The sequence below is a fragment of the Phyllobates terribilis genome, unplaced genomic scaffold, assembly GCF_046119375.1.
Source record: "Phyllobates terribilis strain yellow unplaced genomic scaffold, ASM4611937v1 Scaffold_5__5_contigs__length_657084704, whole genome shotgun sequence".
Lineage (NCBI taxonomy): Eukaryota > Metazoa > Chordata > Amphibia > Anura > Dendrobatidae > Phyllobates > Phyllobates terribilis.
The window spans coordinates 56,775,586-56,798,601 of NW_027362765.1; the positions used below are offsets into that span (position 1 = coordinate 56,775,586).

At 45.0% G+C, this 23,016-nt stretch overlaps 1 pseudogene; it reads right to left on the reverse strand.

Annotated features, from left to right (window-relative positions):
- Window positions 1-23,016, reverse strand: part of LOC141271443 (uncharacterized) — a 255,758-nt pseudogene that overhangs the window by 34,093 nt on the left and 198,649 nt on the right.

The following is a 23,016-nucleotide window of genomic DNA, read 5'->3' on the forward strand; positions in this document are numbered from 1 at the left end:
TGACCATCTGAGAACCCATGGATACATTTGGGGAAACCAGGTTGGGACAATGAGGTCAACTTGGCCCCCATGGATATGTTGTTTGGGGTTGCCAGGTGGGAAACTCTGAACATTTGGCCCCATGGAAACTCTTGGAGAATCCAGGGTGGGACCCTCGGGTCTCCTGGCTTGTACCTTGATAGACTGTAAGCTTGCCGCTACCTACTCTCTGTGGGGGCCCACCAAAAGCAGGGGGCCACTGGTTGAGGTAGTTGGCCCTGGAAATCCCAAAGTCGCAGCTGATCTATTCCCGGCAGGCCAACAGAAGGGTGAGACTGTGTGATTTTGCACCATCTTGGGTATTTGCTGGGACTGTTCTATATGTTTATTGTCTGTTTGGTGGCTCAATAAAATATTGCCACACTGTTTTACTTTCATCCTGTATTGTCTGAGTAGTACTACACCCACGGAAGACCCCGGGTCTTCACAGCATTGATATACACCAGTTGGTGTTGCTTTATTTATTTCTAATTATATGTGTAATTATTTGTTATATTTTCTATGTATATTCTTATAAATGTTTTTTTCTTTTTTCATTTCACCTTATTACCAACATGCAAGCCATAATGGGCCATTTGATTTTCCCTTCACATCTTCCTTTTCAAATATGGCATACTCAGATTCCGGGTTGTGCTAGCTCTGACCGTGACCAATCAGAACTCGCGCTGTCCTGACATGCACAGTGTGACTTCCAAGATGTCGAGAGCCATGAGCAGCGACAGGCGGCGGACATATGCAAATTAGAATACCCGGTGGCCATTGGTGAGAGGTTCTGACTCCAGCGATCGATGACTTGATCTGAAACACTACCTGGCAATGTGCGTCTTAATTTAAAGCTCTCCCTAAAGAAGAGTTTCCACGACAGTGCACACACACCTTGCCTTTATCCTACTCCTCTTCTCTGCTGTCAATCATGTGACCTGAGACTTTCAAATGACTCAAAACTCTTGACAAGATCTTCAGATTTTATATATACTGTACGGTGGAGGAAGGACTGGTCGACTCTCTGCTTCACCATTATATTCAGCTGTATCTGTGACCTTATGACACAGAGCTGAAATTTGGATATAGCGACAACCTCAGTATAGGTCAGCTGCAACATATCCAGCTCATCTCCAACAATATTTCAGCTTATAGCTCCTCAGTAAATTAGCTGGCCTCTGGCCATCAATATGTCTGCCACTTTTTAGCACATCAGATACTTATAGGCCTCCAAATTCTAAGTTCTCAGACTTTCCCTGAAGCTTGAAACTTCCTGCTCTCATCGTTCTTTTTATGGCATAACTTAACGCTTATATTAAACATTGTTATTTTATATTCTACATCACAATAGATGCCAGGGTAGGGATGCTCAATCGGTGCATCTATTGTCCTGTCCTAGTATTCATACCTTTTGGAATTAAATAACCAACTTTCAGTGTTTACCAAACTCCAATCTTCACAGCCCACAAACTGATAATGTTTTCAGGATTTCCTTAGTATTGCACAAGTGAAAGAATATGTGACAATTTTTGATGCCTGGATAATAATTTCATCACTTGTGCAAAATTAAAGAAATCCTGAAAACATGATCCAGTGGGGCACCCAGGACTGGAGTTTGGGAAACACGCTCGCTCATCACTAGTTGGGATTTAAAAAAATGAGTGGTCACTTTTTTAATCTTGGGAAAGTTCTCCCAGCAAGTCTCTATGTCTGGTCTCACAAAATTGTAAGTGAGAGAAGAGGCAGGGAGCTAGGGAGCAGTCCCTAAGTGCTCTGCCTTCTCAATTGCTGCTGCAAGTACAGACAGCAACAGTTGTGATTAATTTGTCATCAGGTTGCTGCTCTTTGCATAGACAAAAGCGGAGATGATAAGGCTGTGTGCCCACGTAGCGTTTTTCAAGTGTATATGCTGCGGAATTTCCGCAGCGTAAACGCTTGAAAAACGCATGTATATCCGCACCCCATGGTCCCCAATGGCATTCCGCAATGTCAATGCCCATGCTGCGGATTTTTCCGCAGCGTATATGCTGCGGTCAAAAATCCGCAGCATGTTCATTAATTTTGCGGAAGCGCAGCGGAATCAATGTGCGGATGGTACCCAAGTCTGGATGAGAGGAGACTCTCATCCAGACCTGGGTACCAAAGAACCTGTAAAAAAAAGAATAAAATAAAGTTTATACTTATCTTCTGATGTTTTCCCTCCGTCGCGCTGTTGTCTGAAGGACCTGCCACGTCATTGAGTCATGTGACCCACCACATGACTCAATGACGTCACCGCAGGTCCTGCACACAACAGCGTGAGCCGCTCAAGCCTCCGGACGGGCAGAGAATGCATCAGAAGGTGAGTATAAAGTTTATTTTTTTATTTTTTACCATTCTGAACAAGTTGTCAAGCACTTTTCCAAGTGATGCTTGGAGAAGTGCTTGATAACCCGCATGCGGAAATGCATGCAAAGACGCCTCACAAACGCTTCTACCTGGCGGGAAAACCGCATGTAATATCCGCATGCGATTTTCCCGCCAGGGAGAAGCGTAAAAAATATGCTTCAGGTCCGCAACGTGGGCACATAGCCTAAAGCTGTCAGTGTAATGAGCTTTGTCATCTTTGCCCTTCCCTGTGCAGGAAGCATCAAATCAGATGACAAACTCATAACAGCTGTTGCTCTCTGCAGGGGCAGCAGTGATTGAAAAGGCAGAACACCTACTGACTGCTTCACTGACAGCAAGCAGAGGGGGAAAGTAGTATCAAGTAAGGTAGACAGCAGGAGATGTGGAAGGAAAGATCAGCAAGGGGGCAGCTGTAGTGGAAGAGGAGGGGGAGGCTGACCTGTGGGAGGAGAGGGGGAGCTTAATCAGTAAAGCCATCAGTAAGTGCTTTATCTTCTCTCTCAAATTATTTTTGAGTTTTTTAGAAGTGGAGGTTATACATTCCGCATGAAAGGATATATATACCATACTAATAGCCTAAAGAAAATAAGGAAAAAAGGAAAGGGAAGAGGGGAGGGAGGGGGAAAAATAAAGAATAATAAAAAAATAAAGTATACAGTAGTGTTCAAAATAATAACAGTCCAATATGACTAACCAGATTAATCACTGTTTTTGGTATAAATTATATAACCACATATCAATTTACCAGTTGGTGCAGTAGATTCTAAGAAAACCAACAGCCTCAGAATTCATGATCAGCATGTTTTGAGTCTGTGTATTTGAATAATTAATTGAAAGGGTGTGTGAATCAGGTTGTCCTTATTTAAGGGTGAAGCCAGCACATGTTGTACATGCATTTCTCCTTGAAAGCCTGAGAAATATGGGTCGTTCGAGACATTGTTCAGAAGAACAGCGTACTTTGATTAAAAAGTTAATTGGAGAGGATAAAACTTATAAGGAAGTGCAGACAATAATAGGCTGTTCAGTAATAAGAGAGCGTGCTCGTCACTGCTCGGTACTCGCCCGAGCATCTCACTGCTCAAGATGCTCGGCGAGTATTTCTGGGATGTTCGAGCGGAAGCTCGGGTCACCGCCCTGCATCTTTGGGGCTCTTTATAGAGCCAATGAACATGCAGGGATTGTCTGTCACTCACTGTAATGCCGTAGCCATCTTGGTTGTGGCATAACAGTGATTGGCTGGCTGCATAGCGTCATCAGGTCTATGTAAGAGCTGGTGACCCTATGCTCGTCACTGTCTATCCCGGAAACAGGAAGAGTAGGGACAGCGGCTGCTGTGTGAGGTACAGAATTGGCGGTGTAATAATTAGATATAGGTATTCCTGTTATGGTCTGCTACAAGCACTAAGGAAAGACAGGAGATCTGTCCCTACAATAGAACTAAACTGGATCCCTACGATGTAACGGGGAACCTGATCCTGCGATCAGACCCGCTAAAGTTCTCGGCTAGTCTGTACGAAGACCTATAGATGCAAGGGAGGGATCCCTACAAGAACTAGGGACTGGGATAAAGTTGGACACCTCCTAGCAGAAATTGTAGCAGTAAAAGACAAACACACAACATAGAACATAGAGGTCAGAAGACCTAGCAAAACTAACAGAGAAAGGTAACAGAGTACCAAGCTAGCTCAAGAGTAGAAAATACAATGAAGTCCAGCAAGGCCAGTAGGGCGGAGCCGGATTAAATAGGCAAAAATGGTCATGTGACCAGCAAACTAGAAAAAACCTAACAGGAGAGTTCTAACAGTACCCCCTCTTCTAAGAGGATCCTCCGGATCCCCTAGGACCGGGCTTATCAGGAAACCTCCTGTGAAACGCTCTGACAAGACTGGAAGCAGAAACATCATCCGCCCTCACCCATGAGTTATCCTCGGGTCCGAAACCCTTCCAAGCGACGAGATACTGCAAACTCCCTCTATACCGTCTAGAATTTAGGATGCGGGAAATTTCATATTCCCCGTCCTCCACCACCGGAGGAACAGTGGCAGAGGCGTCACCAACCGACACATCAGCTTTTTTCAACAGAGAAACGTGAAACACCGGATTAATCTTCCAGGAGGTAGGAACCTCCAACCTAACAGCAGATTGGTTAACTATCTGAAGCACCTTAAAGGGCCCTACAAACTTGGGACCCAATTTTTTCGAAGGAATCCTCAATCGCAGATTCTTAGAGGACAACCAAACCATGTCACCAATAGCAAACGAAACCTCTTGCCGTTTCCTATCAAAGTACCTCTTAGATTTTTTGTTAGCCTCCTGAGGATTATCACGCACATCCGTCCAAACTCTCTCCAAATTACCGGAAAAACTCTCCTCCTCCGGCACAGCCGATACCAATTTGGAGAATGACCCAAAAGACGGATGTCTCCCAGTACAACAAAAAAAAGGCGAACACCCAGCAGAAGAGGATGTATGGTTGTTAACAGCAAATTCAGCAAGTGGCAGAAACTCAGACCACCCCTCTTGATTGTCTGCCACAAAGCAACACAAGAACTGCTCAACATCCTGGTTCTTTCTTTGTCTGGCCATTAGACTCAGGATGATATCTGGATGAAAACGACAAATGAACTCCCAACCTGTCACAAAAGGCACGCCAAAAACGAGCCACGAACTGAGGTCCCCTATCAGAAACAATGTCAGTAGGAACGCCATGTAGTCTGACAATTTCTACAATTTCCTTGACAAAGGCCTTAGCGAGTGTCTTAGCGCAAGGCAGTTTGATGAAGGGAACCAAGTGACACATCTTGCTAAAAAGGTCCACGACCACCCAGATGACCGTGAAACCTTCAGAGGGGGGAAGGTCAGTAATAAAGTCCATAGCCAGATGTGTCCAAGGTGCACTAGGAACCTCCAGAGGGCAAAGCAACCCCGCAGCAGGAGCATGTGAAGACTTAGATCTAGCACACACCGTACATTGACGCACCCACTTAATGACTTCCTTCTGCCATCCAGGCCACCAAAAACCGCGACCCACAAGTCTCTTGGTCTCAGAAATTCCTGGATGACCTGCCAACCGAGACTCATGACACTCAACAAACAAATCTCTCCTAAAGGTCCTAGGCACAAACAACCTCCCATGGGGAGTGTTAGATGGGGCATTCTCCTGAGCTTTAAGAATCTCATCCTCCAAAACGGAGTCCAAAGCAGCAATCACAACACCTTCTTGTAAAATGCTCTCCTCCTCCTCCTCAGCACTGACCATGGGAGAAAAGCTGCGAGACAAAGCATCCGCTTTAACATTCTTGGTACTCGGGATGTAAGTAACGGAAAAATTAAACCGCGAGAAAAAAAGTGCCCACCTAGCCTGACGGGCATTCAAGCGCTTGGCAGCATCAAGATAGATCAGATTTTTATGATCAGTGAAAACCTGAATGGGAAATTCAGCACCTTCCAAGAGATGACGCCAGTGTTCAAATGCGAGTTTAATAGCCAGCAATTCCCGATTACCAATATCGTAATTAAGTTGTCTCAGAAAAATTTTTTGAAAAAAAGGCACAGGGATGTACTCCATCCTTGTTTTCCTGAGACAACACCGCACCAACCCCCACAGAAGAAGCATCAACCTCAACCAAAAACGGCTTAGTCACATCAGGCTGCATAAGGATGGGAGCAGAGGTGAACCTCTCCTTTAGAAACACAAAAGCTTCAATGGCCTCAGAAGTCCACTGAACCGCATTAGCACCTTTCCTAGTGAGATCGGTCAGCGGTTTGACAATAATAGAAAATTTTTTTATGAATTTTCTGTAATAATTGGCGAAACCCAAAAACCTCTGTATCGATTTCAAACCAATAGGCCTAGGCCATTCCTGCACAGCTTGAACTTTAACCGGGTCCATCTCAAAACCTTCACTGGAGATAATGTAACCCAAAAAACTAATTCTCTGTACAGCGAACTCACATTTCTCCAGCTTAGCAAAAAGCGAATTGTCCATTAATAACTGTAATACCTCACGTACGCTCCGCCAATGAGACTCCAGATCAGGCGAATAAATCAAAATGTCATCCAAATACACAACCACATTTTTGCCGACCAAAGGTCTAAGGATGTCATTAATAAGATTCTGAAAAAATGCTGGAGCATTGGTAAGACCAAAAGGCATAACCAGATTCTCAAAATGACCCACAGGAGTGTTAAAAGCAGTCTTCCATTCATCACCCTCCTTCATGCGCAACAAGTTGTATGCCCCCCGGAGATCAATTTTAGAGAACCACTTGGCCCCCACTAACTGGTTAAACAAATCAGGAATCAATGGCAGTGGGTAAGGATTGCGTACAGTAATTTTATTAATCTCACGAAAGTCCAGACAAGGACATAAACCGCCATCTTTTTTTTTAACAAAAAAAAATCCAACAGCCACAGGAGACTTGGAAGGCCTAATGTGACCGGCGGCCAAGCTTGTCTGTATGTATTCCTCCAAAGCCTTTCTCTCAGGAATAGTAAGATTAAATAAACGACTTTTAGGAAGAGTCGCTCCAGGGACAAATTCAATGGTACAATCATAGTCTCTATGGGGAGGCAAAATTTGTGACTCCTCCTCAGAAAAAACTCTCCAAAAATCCTGAATAGGTACAGGTAATTCCCCTTTTTCCACCGCAGCAATACGTCCGTTACAACACTTGTCATAACATTTAGGGCTCCAGGACTTAATTTCATTGGTAGACCAATCCAGTACAGGATTATGCAATTTTAACCAGGGCAACCCCAATATTACTGGAGAAGGCAAAATATTCAATACTACCAAATCCAAATTCTCTTGATGAACACCATTAATAGTGAGGGGAAACTCACAGACCTTGTGAGTAACACTCTTCAAGGGAGAGCCATCAACAGAAACCACAGCAATAGGGGATGACAAAGGTTTAGGTTTTAATGTAAGTTTTTCCAAGAATCCCCCATCAATCACATTCAGAGTAGAACCACAATCCACAAATACCCGAAATTCAATTAATTCTTCCTGAGCAGTGGTAGTAGCAGATAGGAATACTCCCTTAGTATTTAAACAGGCTATACGTGCATAACTGACCATTTTTTTTTCTTTGTTCATACGAAGCACACAGTTCTTAATAAAATTACCAGAATTTCCGCAATAGAAGCACAAACCTTCAGAAAGCCTGCGGTCTTTTTCCTGAGAGCGGGGTGTCATCGCCCCAATCTACATCGGCTCTCCTTTGTCAGCACAGACCCTCTCAAGACTCGGAGCTGACATAGCAGAGGATTTGCTCTCATTAACCCTTGCACGCAGTCTCCTGTCCACCCGTATAGCTAATTGCATAGCCTCCTGCAAGTTTCCAGGTGTGGGATAAGCAATCAGCAAATCTTTAACCCTTTCACCTAGCCCCGCAAGAAACAAACTTTTCAAAGCTGAATTGTTCCACCCCACCTGGGCAGACCACCGAAGGAAGTGAGAACAATATTTTTCCACATTACCTGATCCCTGCCTCAAACGTCTCAATTCAGACTCAGCAGATGAGACACGATCAGGATCATCGTACAACAAACCCAAAGCAGAAAAAAAACTATGCACTGATCTAAAGCACGGATCACTAGGTTGGAGAGAAAAAGCCCATCCCTGAGGATCCTTGCGCAAAAGTGACATTATGAACCCTATGCGCTGTGATTCATCACCAGAGGAACCGGGTCTTAAACGAAAATACAATAAACAAGCATTTTTAAAAGAAAAAAAATCTTGTTGTTCACCAAAAAATAGATCAGGCAGACGTACCTTTGGCTCTACCAAATGTGCTCCAGAACAGCTACTCACGTGTTGTTGGAGCTCGGCCACCTCCAGAGAGAGTCCCTGCAAGCGTTGAGCCAAATCTTGAACCGAGACCATGATGGAAACTGGAGGTCTTTCCTTAGAGAATTTTTTTTGGGCTGGACTTACTGTTATGGTCTGCTACAAGCACTAAGGAAAGACAGGAGATCTGTCCCTACAATAGAACTAAACTGGATCCCTACGATGTAAAGGGGAACCTGATCCTGCGATCAGACCCGCTAAAGTCCTCGGCTAGTCTGTACGAAGACCTATAGATGCAAGGGAGGGATCCCTACAAGAACTAGGGACTGGGATAAAGTTGGACACCTCCTAGCAGAAATTGTAGCAGTAAAAGACAAACACACAACATAGAACATAGAGGTCAGAAGACCTAGCAAAACTAACAGAGAAAGGTAACAGAGTACCAAGCTAGCTCAAGAGTAGAAAATACAATGAAGTCCAGCAAGGCCAGGAGGGCGGAGCCGGATTAAATAGGCAAAAATGGTCGTGTGACCAGCAAACTAGAAAAAACCTAACAGGAGAGTTCTAACAATTCCACAGCATGATACATATCCATCTGAACTAACAGTCCTTCTGAGGAATAATCCAGCTGCATATATTCAGTGGTGATAGCAGGAGTTAGGTAGGCAGAGATTGCGGACACTATACAGCACAATAGGGTCCATTGCACGTACTGTCTGGTGCTGCAACTGCTACCTGTTACAGATAGTCATTGGACTAGCTATCAGTGCTTAATCCTGATTATTTTCTTAAAAAGCAATAGAGTCCAACATTTTACTGCTCCATTTGCTTGTTAGCACTGTAAAATACAGCAAGATCTTTTCCATCATCAGACGCATCAGATATTACTGTGGTACAAATCCAGCAATTTGTAGGGACCATGCAAAATATTATCCTCCATTTACAGTTTGGCAGCAGTGTGGCAGTGAAGCTATTCACACGTGGTCGCTGCTAATAATAGTAAACTACAAGGCCGGTATTTAAAACCATGGGCGACCGTCAGATGTATCAGATATTACTGTGGTACAAATCCAGCAATTTGTAGGGACCGTGCACAATATTATCCTCCATTTAAAATGGGCAAGGTGCGTGGCAAGGAACGGGGAAGTGGACGTGACGCTGCATGCAGAGGCCGAGCCCGTGGGCAAACTGAAATTGTGCCACAACAAGCACCCATATCATGTCGCCCTACCTTCCTGTCCCAATTACTAGGGGACCGCAGCACACCACTATTGAACCCAGAGCAGTTTCAAAAGGTTGTTGGTTGGATAGCAGATAATGCTTCCAGTCACTTTGCCACCACCACCCTTTCTTCCACACGGTCAAGTCTTAGTAGCCATGAGTCTGGATCGCATATTCCTCACCCTGATCCTCCTTCCTCCCACCATGCCGAGTGCCGGGAGACAACTGATCACTAACACACTTGGACACTCCGAAGACCTGTTCACTTTTCCATTTATAGATTCGGGCCTCTCGCCCAGCCAGCTTCAAGTTGGGCAAAAGGAGATTGCATGTTGCGATGTCCAAGTATTTGAGCAGCTACGGTCACACGAAGGTGACGGTGGGAAAGTGCAATTACTGTCGCAAGAGGTGGATGATGATGATGATGAGACACAATTGCCAGAAAGTCAGGAGGAGGACCACGGTCAGAAGTGGAAGACGAGGTGGTGAACGATGAAGCCACTGACCCAACCTGGCACGGTGACATGACAGGCAGAGCGAGGACAGCAACACACAGGGAGAGGGAGGCATAGCACCACAACAGGCAGGAACAAGCAGTAAGGTGACCACAGAAACAAGATGGGCAAGTGTTCCCTGGAACTAAACTCACACATTTCTCGAATGCTTGCGCTCGAAATGTTGCCTTTTAGGCTCATGGAGACAGAAGCTTTTCCGCAACCTGATGGTGGCCATCCCTCGGTACCCAGCCGCCACTATTTCTCCCGGTGTGCCGTCCCCGCATTACACAAGCACATGTCCCAGAACATTAGCCGTGCCCTCAACAACGCAGTTACTGGGAGGGCCACCTAACCACGGACACGTGGACAAGTGGGTGTCGGCAGGGACGGTACATCTCACTGATGGCACACTGGGTTAATATAGTGGAAGCTGGGACCCAATCGGACCTTGGGACAGAACACGTCCTCCCGACGCCGAGGATTGCGGGCCCTGGGTCAATCAGGGTAGCTCCCACATTCTACAGCTCCTGCACCTCCTCTTCCTCAGCCTCCATCTCCAAAATGACCACATCAGTCGGAAGCTGGAAGCACTGCCTCGGCCAAGCGGCAACAGGATGTGCTGAAGCTAATATGCTTAGGTGACAAATCGCACTCCACTGAAGAGTTGCTGACAGCTCTAAAAGAGCAGGCGGACCTGTGGCTGTCACCGCTGAACCGACAGCCAGGCATGGTCGTGTGTGACAATGGCTTGAACCTGGTGGCGGCACTGAAGCAAGGCAAGCTCACACATGTACCATGCTTGGCCCATGTGCTCAACCTAGTTGTTCAGCTGTTTCTCAAAACCTACCCAGATCTGCCTGATCTGCTTCTCAAAGTACGCTGCGTGTGTGCCCATTTTAAAAAGTCAGCTACAGCTTCCGCCGCCCTTGCCATGCTTCAGCAGCGTTTGCAGCTTCCAGCTCACTGACTGGTGTGCGATGTCCCCACGCATTGGAACTCTACATTGCATATGTTGGGAAGGATTTGTGAGCAGCACAGGACAGTTGTTGAGTACCAGCTTCAAAACGCCCGTCGGTATTCAGGTCAGCCTCCACACATAACAGCGGAGAGGGCATGGATGTCAGACATCTGTGCCATCCTCCAAAACTTTGAGGACTCCACCAAGATGGTGAGTGACGATGACGTCATAATTAGCATCAACATCCTGCTTCTCTGTCTTCTGAAATGATCGCTGCTCACAATTAAAGAGGAGGCATTGCAGGTGGAGCATAAGATGGAGCAAGGAATCATACAGGGTAATTCCACACAGCCCAGCCTCATCTCATCCCAACGTGGATTGAGGAAGAGGAGGAAGAACAGGAGCTAGTTTGCTGCGCTATAGACGGTACTACCCACACAACTGTTATACTGTTCAGCGTAGATGGCCTGAGGAGAGGGAGGAGGAAGAGGATGAGAGCATGGCTAGTCGTCCTCCTGGTGAGGACACGGAAGTCTTGCCTGTTAGCAGTCTAGCACACATGGCCGAGTTTATGTTACGCTGCCTTTCCCGGGACCCTCGCGTTCTCCAAATTTTGGGTGACAGTCATTACTGGTTGGGAACCAGAAGAAGAAAGGATGGCATATAACGGAGAGGGAGTACACCGAATTATGGATGCAAAAAGTACAAATTTATTTATTTACAAGCATGTGGACAAAAACAAGATAAAATCATTTAAAAAAAAGGGCAGGGGCAAGAGATCCCCCAGATATTAGAGGATACATATATGCCCATGTCCCCAGCAACCACTAGCCCTGCGGATTCTATTAATAACAAACTGCAGGTAATCAACCTTTCTAATCACATACTTACCCCTATTGAGAAATCTGTATTGGAACGTGGACTTACCTTTTGCCCCATGAAACATCTGGATAAATTCACCATGATTAAGGACTTGTATCTATTCTGCCGCAAATTGACTTTTTCTGTAATTTGCCATCGACCAGCAACTTTGGAGACCTTGCCTGAGATGGAACAAAGAACCATACGGGATCTTTTGGACTTGCTGGCGGACAATGGACCGAAAACAGGTAGGGTGATGTTCCCGCATCGTAACAAATCCACCAAAACCCTTCCACTTACAACATTACCAGCAGTCAACCTCTTTTTTGAGTCGGTTAAGAGAGATATTAATAATTTAAAGCCGAATACGGCCAAAAATAAAAAATTGACAGGACAGAAAATTACAGCTATACGCAACAGCTATAAGAACCCTGAGTTCATTATCAAAGTAGCAGACAAAGGGGGAAATGTCGTACTTTGGTAATCAACTATGTACCTGGATGAGGCCCGGAGACAGTTATCTAATGACCGGTTTTATACCAAATTACCCTCTGACCCTACCTTTGTCTTTCAGGAAAAACTTTTTAGACTTCTGGAAGCCGCCCTCAGATATGGCGTAATTAATCAAAGAGAGAAAGAATTAATCTGGGTAACGAAGCCTGTGGTCCCAACACTATACCTACTTCCAAAGGTACATAAAAACATAACAACACCACCAGGCAGGCCTATCGTATCCAGTTTGGGTAGCCTTTGCGAAAAGGCGAGTCAGTAGGTGGACTTCTATTTACAGACACATGTATTAAATTTGCCATCTTATACAAGGGATAGCACCCATTTTATTCAAAATATACAAAACCTCAATCTATCGGAGGGTATATTGATAGTCATCTGTGATGTGGAATCGCTATATACAAATATTTCCCATGCTGACGGAATGCAAGCGGTCATGTATTTTTTGGATGGCCAAATTGGATCTGATAGGATACACGACTCATTTCTAGTGGATCTTCTTGATTTCATACTTACCCATAACTATTTCGTCTTTGACCGTTCATTTTATCGCCAGGTTTCCGGAGTGGCTATGGGCGCTAAATGTGCGCCGGCTCTTGCCAACCTGTTTTTGGGTTGGTGGGAAACCACAGTAGTTTTTCCGTCAGACTTGTATCAAAGGAGGGTGAGGGGATGGCACAGGTTCATTGATGATATTATTTTCTTTTGGAATGGCATTTCATCTGACAGGGCAATCTTTCTTGATCTTGAAGTGATTATGGAGGAGGGAAAAACTGTAACAGAATTATATCGCAAACCAACTGCTACTAACAGCCTCCTCACATTCTCTAGTTTCCACCCATACCATCTGAAGAAAGGAATTCCGGTGGGACAGTTCTTACGAACAAGACGTAACTGTACGAGAAAGTCGGATTTCACAAAACAAGCGAGATTATTAACGGAGCGATTTAGTGATCGAGGTTACCCCAAGAAAGTGATTTCGGAAGAATTTCAACGTGTTAACCAACAGGACCAAATGTCATTATTACAAGGGCGACGAAAAGAAGCAGACAAAAGGATCTGAATTATCACTGATTACAAAAATCAGTGGACGGAGGTTGGTAATATAATTCGGGAGCATTGGAGAATTCATACAGTAGATCCCAGAATTAGACCATTAATTGAGGATCACCCCCTCATGACAGCACGGAGGGCATCTAATTTACGGGATCAATTGACTACCAGTCATTACTCTAAACCCAACACAAAGACCTCCGGGGGCCATAGTTTGAAGGGCTCGTTCCCTTGTGGATCCTGTAATATATGTCAATATATGATACCCACACAGAATTATTTCACAAACCCCCATGATTTAAAAGAACATAATCTCAAACAATTCATCAATTGTAAAACCTATAATGTGATTTATTGTTTGATTTGCCCCTGTAATGGGATATATGTGGGAGAGACGACTTTATAATTGAGGAAGAGAATGCAGAAGCATCTATCTACCATCAATTGTGCCTCCTCCAACCAAGAAAAAGGTATCAAATTGACTTCTGTGGCATCCCACTTTTTGGACCATCATGGTGGTAGTCCAAGGGGTTTAAAAGTGATCGGTCTGGATCGGGTCAATTTAAATATCCGTGGAGGGGATATTACTAAATTATTACTCCGATTGGAGACCAGATGGATTTACTTACTTGATGCCATGTCACCAACAGGACTCAATGAGGACTTTCTCTTTACGGGATACCTTGGATGAAAATGGCTCACGTGATGAGATTTGTAAAAAGACATGGCGATGGATTGGATATACTCATCAGATACTTTTGAGGACTAAGGACTGTTAGTCTTATTGGACTCTCTTTACAACCACATGATTATCGATGCAATCATTTATATTTTCAGGACAATGGTGTATTTTGGAGCAGAGGATGTTGAATACTAAACCCATATCTTTGCCCTGCTGGGCAATGATTATAATAGAACACTTTAGACAGATTAATGTGTCATCTATATTTATGGGATTTTCTTTTGCTTTGATAATATAGTATAGTTTTGTGTCTACATGTACCAATATCAATCTCTTATATATATCATCATAAAGGCTCTGGTGAGGGGGGAGGAATATATTATTGATACTCTAAAAATATCCTCCGCATAATTGGACCTTATATTTGCATCGTGAATTCTTATGGGGGAGCATGTTGTAATTTTTGGTTCGATGCTGTCTGTGCCTACTGAACACACACAGTTACTTGGTGTATGCATTTGTTTTGATATAGATGTGTGCTATGCACATAGTCTATGTCTGAGTTATTTAAGTAAAATTAAGCATATGCACCTATTATTGTGTCTAGGGACATACTTATGAGTGATATATATTTGTAGGCTCTGAATCGTATTGAGATCTGATATAACGCCTTTCCCCTATTTGAGATGCATCTCTAAGCATAGCACAGCATATTTAGTTATGCTGTGCTGTGTGTAAAAATCTACGTGCAATATTGTTTATATCATACTTATGGCTGTCATATTTGATATATAATTAACATTTTACTAATCACCTTTGTGATTAATAATTGCCATGGGACAGTGTTCTGTCAACAATCCGATGTATGGACTTGAGGTTTGAGAGACATTATTTCACTACATGGCTGTGTATACTTGCTTATATACAACGTTGTTGTCTGAATTGATCCACCCTGTCTGTATATCTGGTTGCTAACCAACCGTATCATGTGACCATGACATAATTCCTGTTTGACGATGCACCTTAACCCTGTCTGTATATCTGGTTGCTAACCAACCGTATCATGTGATCAGGACATATTTCCTGTTTGACGATGCACAATAACCCTGTCTGTATATCTGGTTGCTAACCAACCGTATCATGTGATCAGGACACACTTCCTGTTTGACGATGCACAATAACCCTGTCTGTATATCTGGTTGCTAACCAACCGTATCATGTGACCATGACATACTTCCTGTTTGACGATGCACAATAGTGTCTCCTTGGTAACCGCGTCATATGCTTATGACACATTTCCGGTTTGACGAACACCGCTGAGAACACTGAGCGGTAATTATAAACATATGTAAACCCTTTTAGAAGCATGTGGTTTATCCCCTGATGAAGCTGCAGCCCTAGGCAGCGGAACGCGTGGGATGCACCATGGGGACCTCATATCCCTAATTGGGGCTGGTAATATTGTGGCAGGCTATTGCATCAAAACCCATGCTTTCTTTCATGGTTATTTAGATTATGCCATTTTCATGGATTTTTATCCAGACCTATAGAACTGCATGAGGTATTTGTTTGCATATATAGGCTTTTTTATAGCTATTTCCGGGGGTAGTATATGGTATTTATAGACACCATAGGATGTAACTTCCCATTTAGGATTTTATACTGTCCTTTTGGAGAGTATATGGATATATTCCAACCATACTAGTATGAACTTCTCTGTATATAATGCCTATATCTGCTCTGTGCATTTTCTGAGACACATTTTGATCAATCTATTGGCCGCCAACTATATTGTCATTAATTTCAGATACATATCCTCTGTGGTTAATAGTGTGTGTTCATACATTTCGTTATTAGAATTATGACACACTAAGAATTTATCACGCACTATTGATGAATTAATTTATTCATGATCATTCTATTGTTATAATTGTGTTTCCCTTGATCTGGGTATCTTGTATCTGACTATTTGAGGTTCCCTTGTGTGTGTTTTTTAAATGATTTTATCTTGTTTTTGTCCACATGCTTGTAAATAAATAAATTTGTACTTTTTGCATACATAATTCGGTGTGCTCCCTCTCCATTATATGCCATCCTTTCTTCTTCTGGTTCCATTCCTTTATAATGGGAACATTTTGTTTTCGGAGGCCCTCCTCTACGTCTTTTCAAAGGGGTATTGGAGTGCTCCTTAGCCCCTTTACAGCCTGTGACGTATTAGTACGCACAAGCTGTAATCCCCGGTTCAGTGAGGGCTCTGGCGCTGAGCCTGCACTGAACCGGGCACATGTCAGCTGATTATTACAGCTGACATGTGCCCGCAACAGCCGCGGGTGGAATCGCGATCCACCCGTGGCTGTTAACATGTTAAACGCCGCTGTCAATCTCTGACAGCGGCACTTAACAGCGATTCGCCGGAAGCGGGTCACTTACCCCGCCCATCGGTGTGTGACACCCCAGGGGTCTGGTTGCCACAGGGATAGAGATATTACGTCTGAGAGCAGGTGGGAGGTCTCTTGGTCAGGGATCCTATGCATGCCACACCTCCTGCCCAGTCCTGGGAGGGGAAGAACTTCCCCTAGATAAACCTAGGGCTGAGGCAGGGTTAGTGAGTAGAGAAGAAGTAGAGACAGAGAAGAGAAGCAGCATAGGAAGAAACAACAGGAGCTCTGTGGGAGCAGTGCTACAAGGAGTCAGGGGCTGGCAGCTGCAGAGCTCGCCCTGACTGAGAAGATTTCTTACCGGACCCGGAGTCCGAGGCTGTGGGGACTAGAGATGAGCGGTGTTCGACTAGAACTGTTCGCCAATCTCAAATTCGAGCTGTTTTGGGCGGTGTTCGAGTTGTTCGACGAATCCGAACGATTTGCAAAAAATTCGGCTGTTCGAGGTTATGTTCGATAACTGTTCGTGCACCAAAAGCGTGTCCTGCATGTCTGGCGCTATTTAGAGCACCAATCATGCAGGGATTGTCTGCCACTCACTGTAATGCCACAGCCATGGTGGTTGTGGCATTACAGTGATTGCCCAAATCGATGGGAACAGTGCCAACAGTGAAACATGAAAAGCCGGCAATTCAGCAGCGGCATACACCTGTACCCGACAATTTAGAACCGAAAGAATAGAGCTTCACACATAGATTAGATAGATATAAACATGTCAGACAGATATATACGAAGTACAGTGAAAGTGCTGCTTACTGTACTTGTCATTTAGCGTAAAGGATTTATCAAAAAAAATAATAGTGTTTTCAGGCACCGTCTCTTTAAAAAAGCCGGCCGGCAATTCAGCAGCGGTACCCGACAATTTAGAATAGAAGGAATAGAGAATCACACATAGATTAGATAGATAGAAACATGTCAGTCACATATATAAGAAGTGCAGTGACAGTGTTGATTACTGTACTTGTCATTTAGTGTAAAGGATTTATTTAAAAAAATAATAGTGTTTTCATGCACTGTCTCTTTAAAAAAGCCGGCCGGCAATTCAGCAGCGGTACCCGACAATTTATAACAGACAGAATAGAGCTTCACACATAGATTAGATAGATAGAAACATGTCAGTCACATATATATGAAGTACAGTGATAGTGTTGGTTACTGTACTTGTCATTTAGTATTAAAATAAAGGATTTATTATTAAAAAAATTGGCGTGGGGTTCCCCTTAATTTTAGGCTCTAGCGGAGGTTAAGCAGACGGCTGGGGCAGATGTTTGAAGCCTGGGAAGGGGGTAATACCCACGGAGCTTCCCAGGCTACTAATATCAGCCCCCAGCTGAATACATAGCCTTTACTAGCTATTAAAATGGGGGACCCCCCAAAAAAAATGACGTGGGGTCCCCCCTAATTTAATAGCTAGCAAAGGCTAGGCAGACAGCTGGGGGCTGATATTAATAGCCCAGGAAGGGAGCCATGAATATTGGCCCCCTCCCAGGCTAGAAACACCAGCCGTCAGCCGCCCCAGAAATGGCGCATTCATAGGATGCGCCAATTCTGGCACTTAGCCTCGCTCTTCCACGCTGCCCTGGTGCGGTGGCAGGGGGTAATAGGGTTGGGGTTGATGTCAGCTTATAATGCCAGCTGACATCAAGCCCAGGTTAGTAATGGAGAGGCGTCTATAAGACACCCCCATTACTAACCCCATAGTCAAAGTTAAAAAAAACACAAACACCCAGAATAAAGTCCTTTAATTGAAATAAAGACACAATCCTTTATTGTTCTAAATTAAACCATACTTACCGTCACGCCCATTCCAGCTGAAGCCAACGATCTCCTGCAATAAAAGAAAAATAATAAAGCAACCTCATCCTTACCTTTCCATGGTTCCCACGACAGCTTCAGCTCTGCTACATCGAGATGACAGGCTGGACCGCAGCAGAACGCTGCCATCCAGCCTCTCATCCCGCAGACACTGAGAAGCGCAGGCTTGCTTGCGCTGCTCAGCGTCTCTCTGTGACGACATCCAGATGAGCCGAGTTCATGTCCAATGAACTCATCTCACCTCATGCACGTCACTGACAGCGTGGGAAAATTCTCAAGCTGAAGCGGTGAGTGCAGGAGAATTCTCCCACGCTGTCAGTACCGTACATAAGGTGAGCTCATGTCCAATGAACTCAGCTCACCTCCTGCACGTCACTGACAGCGTGGGAGAATTCTCCTGCACTCAGCGCTTCAGTGTGAGAATTCTCCCACGCTGAAGCGCTGAGTGCAGGAGAATTTTCCCACGCTGTCAGTGACGTGCATGAGGTGAGCCGAGTTCATTGGACATTAACTCGGCTCATCTGGATGCCCTCACAGAGAGACACTGTGGAGCGCAAGCAAGCCTGCGCTTCTCAGTGTTTGCGGGATGACAGGCTGGATGGCAGCGTTCTGCTGCGGTCCAGCCTGTCATCTCGATGTAGCAGAGCTGAAGCTGTCATGGGAACCATGGAAAGGTAAGGATGATGTTGCTTTATTATTTTTCTTTTATTTCAGGAGATCGTTGGCTTCAGCTGGAATGGGCGTGATGGTAAGTATGGTTTAATTTAGAACAATAAAGAATTGTGTGTTTATTTCAATTAAAGGACTTTTTTCTGGGTGTTGTGTTTTTTTTAAATACTTTACTAGAAATTCATGGTGGTCATGTCTAATATTGGCGTGACCCCATGAATTTCGGGCTTAGGGCCAGCTGATAATGCCAAGCTGGCCCTAACCCCTTTATTACCCAGTGAGCCACCGCATCAGGGCCCTGGATGAGTTGGGTACAGCGCCAGAAGATGGCGCTTCTATGAACGCGCCATTTTCCGGGGTGGCTGCGGACTGCAATTTGCAGCGGGGGTGGCCCAGAAAGCTTGGGCCTCCCTGCGCTGCGGATTCCAGCCCCCAGCTGCCTAGTTGTACCTGGCTGGACACAAAAACAGGGCGAAGCACCACGTCAATTTTCTTTAAATTATTTCATGAAATAATTAAGAAAAAAAGGGCTTCCCTATATTGTTGTGTCCGGCCAGGTACAAATAGGCAGCTGGTGGTTGGGGGCAGCCCGTTCCTGCCTGCTGTACCTGGCTGGACACAAATATAGTGCGAAGCCCCACGTCAATTTTTTTTAAATTATTTCATGAATTTCCTGAAATAATTTAAAAAAATTGAAGTGGGGCTTCGCACTATATTTGTGTCCAGCCAGGTACAGCAGGCAGGAACGGGCTGCCCCCATCCACCAGCTGCCTATTTGTACCTGGCCGGACACAACAATATAGGGAAGCCCTTTTTTTCTTAATTATTTCATGAATTTCATGAAATAATTAAAAAAAATTGAAGTGGGGCTTCGCACTATATTTGTGTCCAGCCAGGTACAGCAGGCAGGAACGGGCTGCCCCCATCCACCAGCTGCCTATTTGTACCTGGCCGGACACAACAATATAGGGAAGCCCTTTTTTTCTTAATTATTTCATGAATTTCATGAAATAATTAAAAAAAATTGAAGTGGGGCTTCGCACTATATTTGTGTCCAGCCAGGTACAGCAGGCAGGAACGGGCTGCCCCCAACCACCAGCTGCCTATTTGTACCTGGCCGGACACAACAATATAGGGAAAGCCTTTTTTTCTTAATTATTTCATGAATTTCATGAAATAATTAAAAAAAAAGTACGTGGGGCTTCGCCCTATTTTTGTGTCCAGCCAGGTACAACTAGGCAGCTGGGGGCTGGAATCTGCAGCGCAGGGAGGCCCAAGCTTTCTGGGCCCCCCCCCGCTACAAATTGCAGTCCGCAGCCACCCCGGAAAATGGCGCGTTCATAGAAGCGCCATCTTCTGGCGCTGTACCCAACTCATCCAGGGCCCTGGTGCGGTGGCTCACTGGGTAATAAAGGGGTTAGGGCCAGCTTGGTATTATCAGCTGGCCCCAAGCCCAAAATTCATGGGGTCACGCCAGTATTAGACATGACCGCCATGAATTTCTAGTAAAGTATTTAAAAAAAACACAACACCCAGAATAAAGACCTTTAATTGAAATAAAGACACAATTCTTTATTGTTCTAAATTAAACCATACTTACCATCACACCCATTCCAGCTGAAGCCAACGATCTCCTGCAATAAAAGTAAAATAATAAACCAACCTCATCCTTACCTTTCCATGGTTCCCACGACAGCTTCAGCTCTGCTACATCGAGATGACTGGCTGGACCGCAGCAGAACGCTGCCATCCAGTCTGTCATCCCGCAGACACTGAGAAGTGCAGGCATGCTTGCGCTCCTCACTGTCTCGCTGTGACGGCATCCAGATGAGCCGAGGTCATGTCCAATGAACTCGGCTCACCTCATGCACGTCACTGACAGCGTGGGAAAATTCTCACGCTGAAGTGCTGAGTGCAGGAGAATTCTCCCACGCTGTCAGTGATGTGCATGAGGTGAGCTCATGTCCAATGAAATCAGCTCACCTCCTGCACGTCACTGACAGCGTGGGAAAATTCTCCTGCAATCAGCGCTTCAGCGTGAGAATTTTCCCACGCTGTCAGTGACGTGCATGAGGTGAGCCGAGTTCATTGGACATGAACTCGGCTCATCTGGATGTCGTCACAGAGAGACGCTGAGCAGCGCAAGCAAGCCTGCGCTTCTCAGTGTCTGCGGGATGACAGGCTGGATGGCAGCGTTCTGCTGCGGTCCAGCCTGTCATCTCGATGTAGCAGAGCTGAAGCTGTCGTGGGAACCATGGAAAGGTAAGGATGAGGTTGCTTTATTATTTTTCTTTTATTGCAGGAGATCGTTGGCTTCAGCTGGAATGGGCGTGACGGTAAGTATGGTTTAATTTAGAACAATAAAGGATTGTGTCTTTATTTCAATTAAAGGACTTTATTCTGGGTGTTTGTGTTTTTTTTAACTTTGACTATGGGGTTAGTAATGGGGGTGTCTTATAGACGCCTCTCCATTACTAACCTGGGCTTGATGTCAGCTGGCATTATAAGCTGACATCAACCCCAACCCTATTACCCCCTGCCACCGCACCAGGGCAGCGTGGAAGAGCGAGGCTAAGTGCCAGAATTGGCGCATCCTATGAATGCGCCATTTCTGGGGCGGCTGACGGCTGGTGTTTCTAGCCTGGGAGGGGGCCAATATTCATGGCTCCCTTCCTGGGCTATTAATATCAGCCCCCAGCTGTCTGCCTAGCCTTTGCTAGCTATTAAATTAGGGGGGACCCCACGTCATTTTTTTTGGGGGGTCCCCCATTTTAATAGCTAGTAAAGGCTATGTATTCAGCTGGGGGCTGATATTAGTAGCCTGGGAAGCTCCGTGGGTATTACCCCCTTCCCAGGCTTCAAACATCTGCCCCAGCCGTCTGCTTAACCTCCGCTAGAGCCTAAAATTAAGGGGAACCCCACGCCAATTTTTTAAATAATAAATCCTTTATTTTAATACTAAATGACAAGTACAGTAACCAACACTATCACTGTACTTCATATATATGTGACTGACATGTTTCTATCTATCTAATCTATGTGTGATGCTCTATCTTTCTGTTCTAAATTGTCGGGTACCGCTGCTGAATTGCCGGCCGGCTTTTTTAAAGAGACAGTGCATGAAAACACTATTATTTTTTTAAATAAATCCTTTACACTAAGTGACAAGTACAGTAAGCAACACTATCACTGTACTTATTATATATGTGACTGACATGTTTCTATCTATCTAATCTATGTGTGAAGCTCTATTCTTTCTGTTCTAAATTGTCGGGTACAGATGCTGAATTGCCGGCCGGCTTTTTTAAAGAGACGGTGCATGAAAACACTATTATTTTTTTTGATAAATCCTTTACACTAAATGACAAGTACAGTAAGCAACACTGTCACTGTGCTTCTTATATGTGTGACTGACATGTTTCTATCTATCTAATCTATGTGTGATGCTCTATTCCTTCTTGTCTAAATTGTCGGGTACCGGTGTATGCCGCTGCTGAATTTGCCAGCGGGCTTTTTTAAAGAGAGTGTCTTCTGAGCAGTTTGTCAGCTTTTGGACACCTTTGCAGGTGTTTTCTATGTGTTTCTATGTGTTTTTGTTTGCCTGCCATTGGTTTTAACGGTGTTCGACGGTGTTCTAAGGTGTTCGACGAACAGTTCGACGAACAGTTCCTCGAACATCCCGGTGTTCGACGAACCGAACCCGAACACTACGGGGGTGGCTCAACACTAGTGGGGACTAACTCCTACCCAGCAGCAGAATCCGTCAGGCAGGGGATTTCAGGTCCTCTGGCCAAGAAACCCGAAGGCACGGTCACACGCATGGGACCAGCACCGCCGTCGTGGAGCGGAAGCTACTAGAAGGCCCCGAGTCACCGGCCATACGGGTGAGCACCACACGGTACACTCAGGGACGTGGGCTACTTATACTCGCTTCTAGCAAGGTAGCCAGAAGAGTACAGTCAGTTTGGGAGGCCTACAACTCCGCCTGGCCAGGGGAGATCCCATCTGCTCAAGGACTGACCAGGCCCCAATCGCTAGCCAGTACTCCGGGAGGGTCTATCTTTGTCACCAGTAAAGACCCTGAACTACACCGCATCGTCTCTGAGTG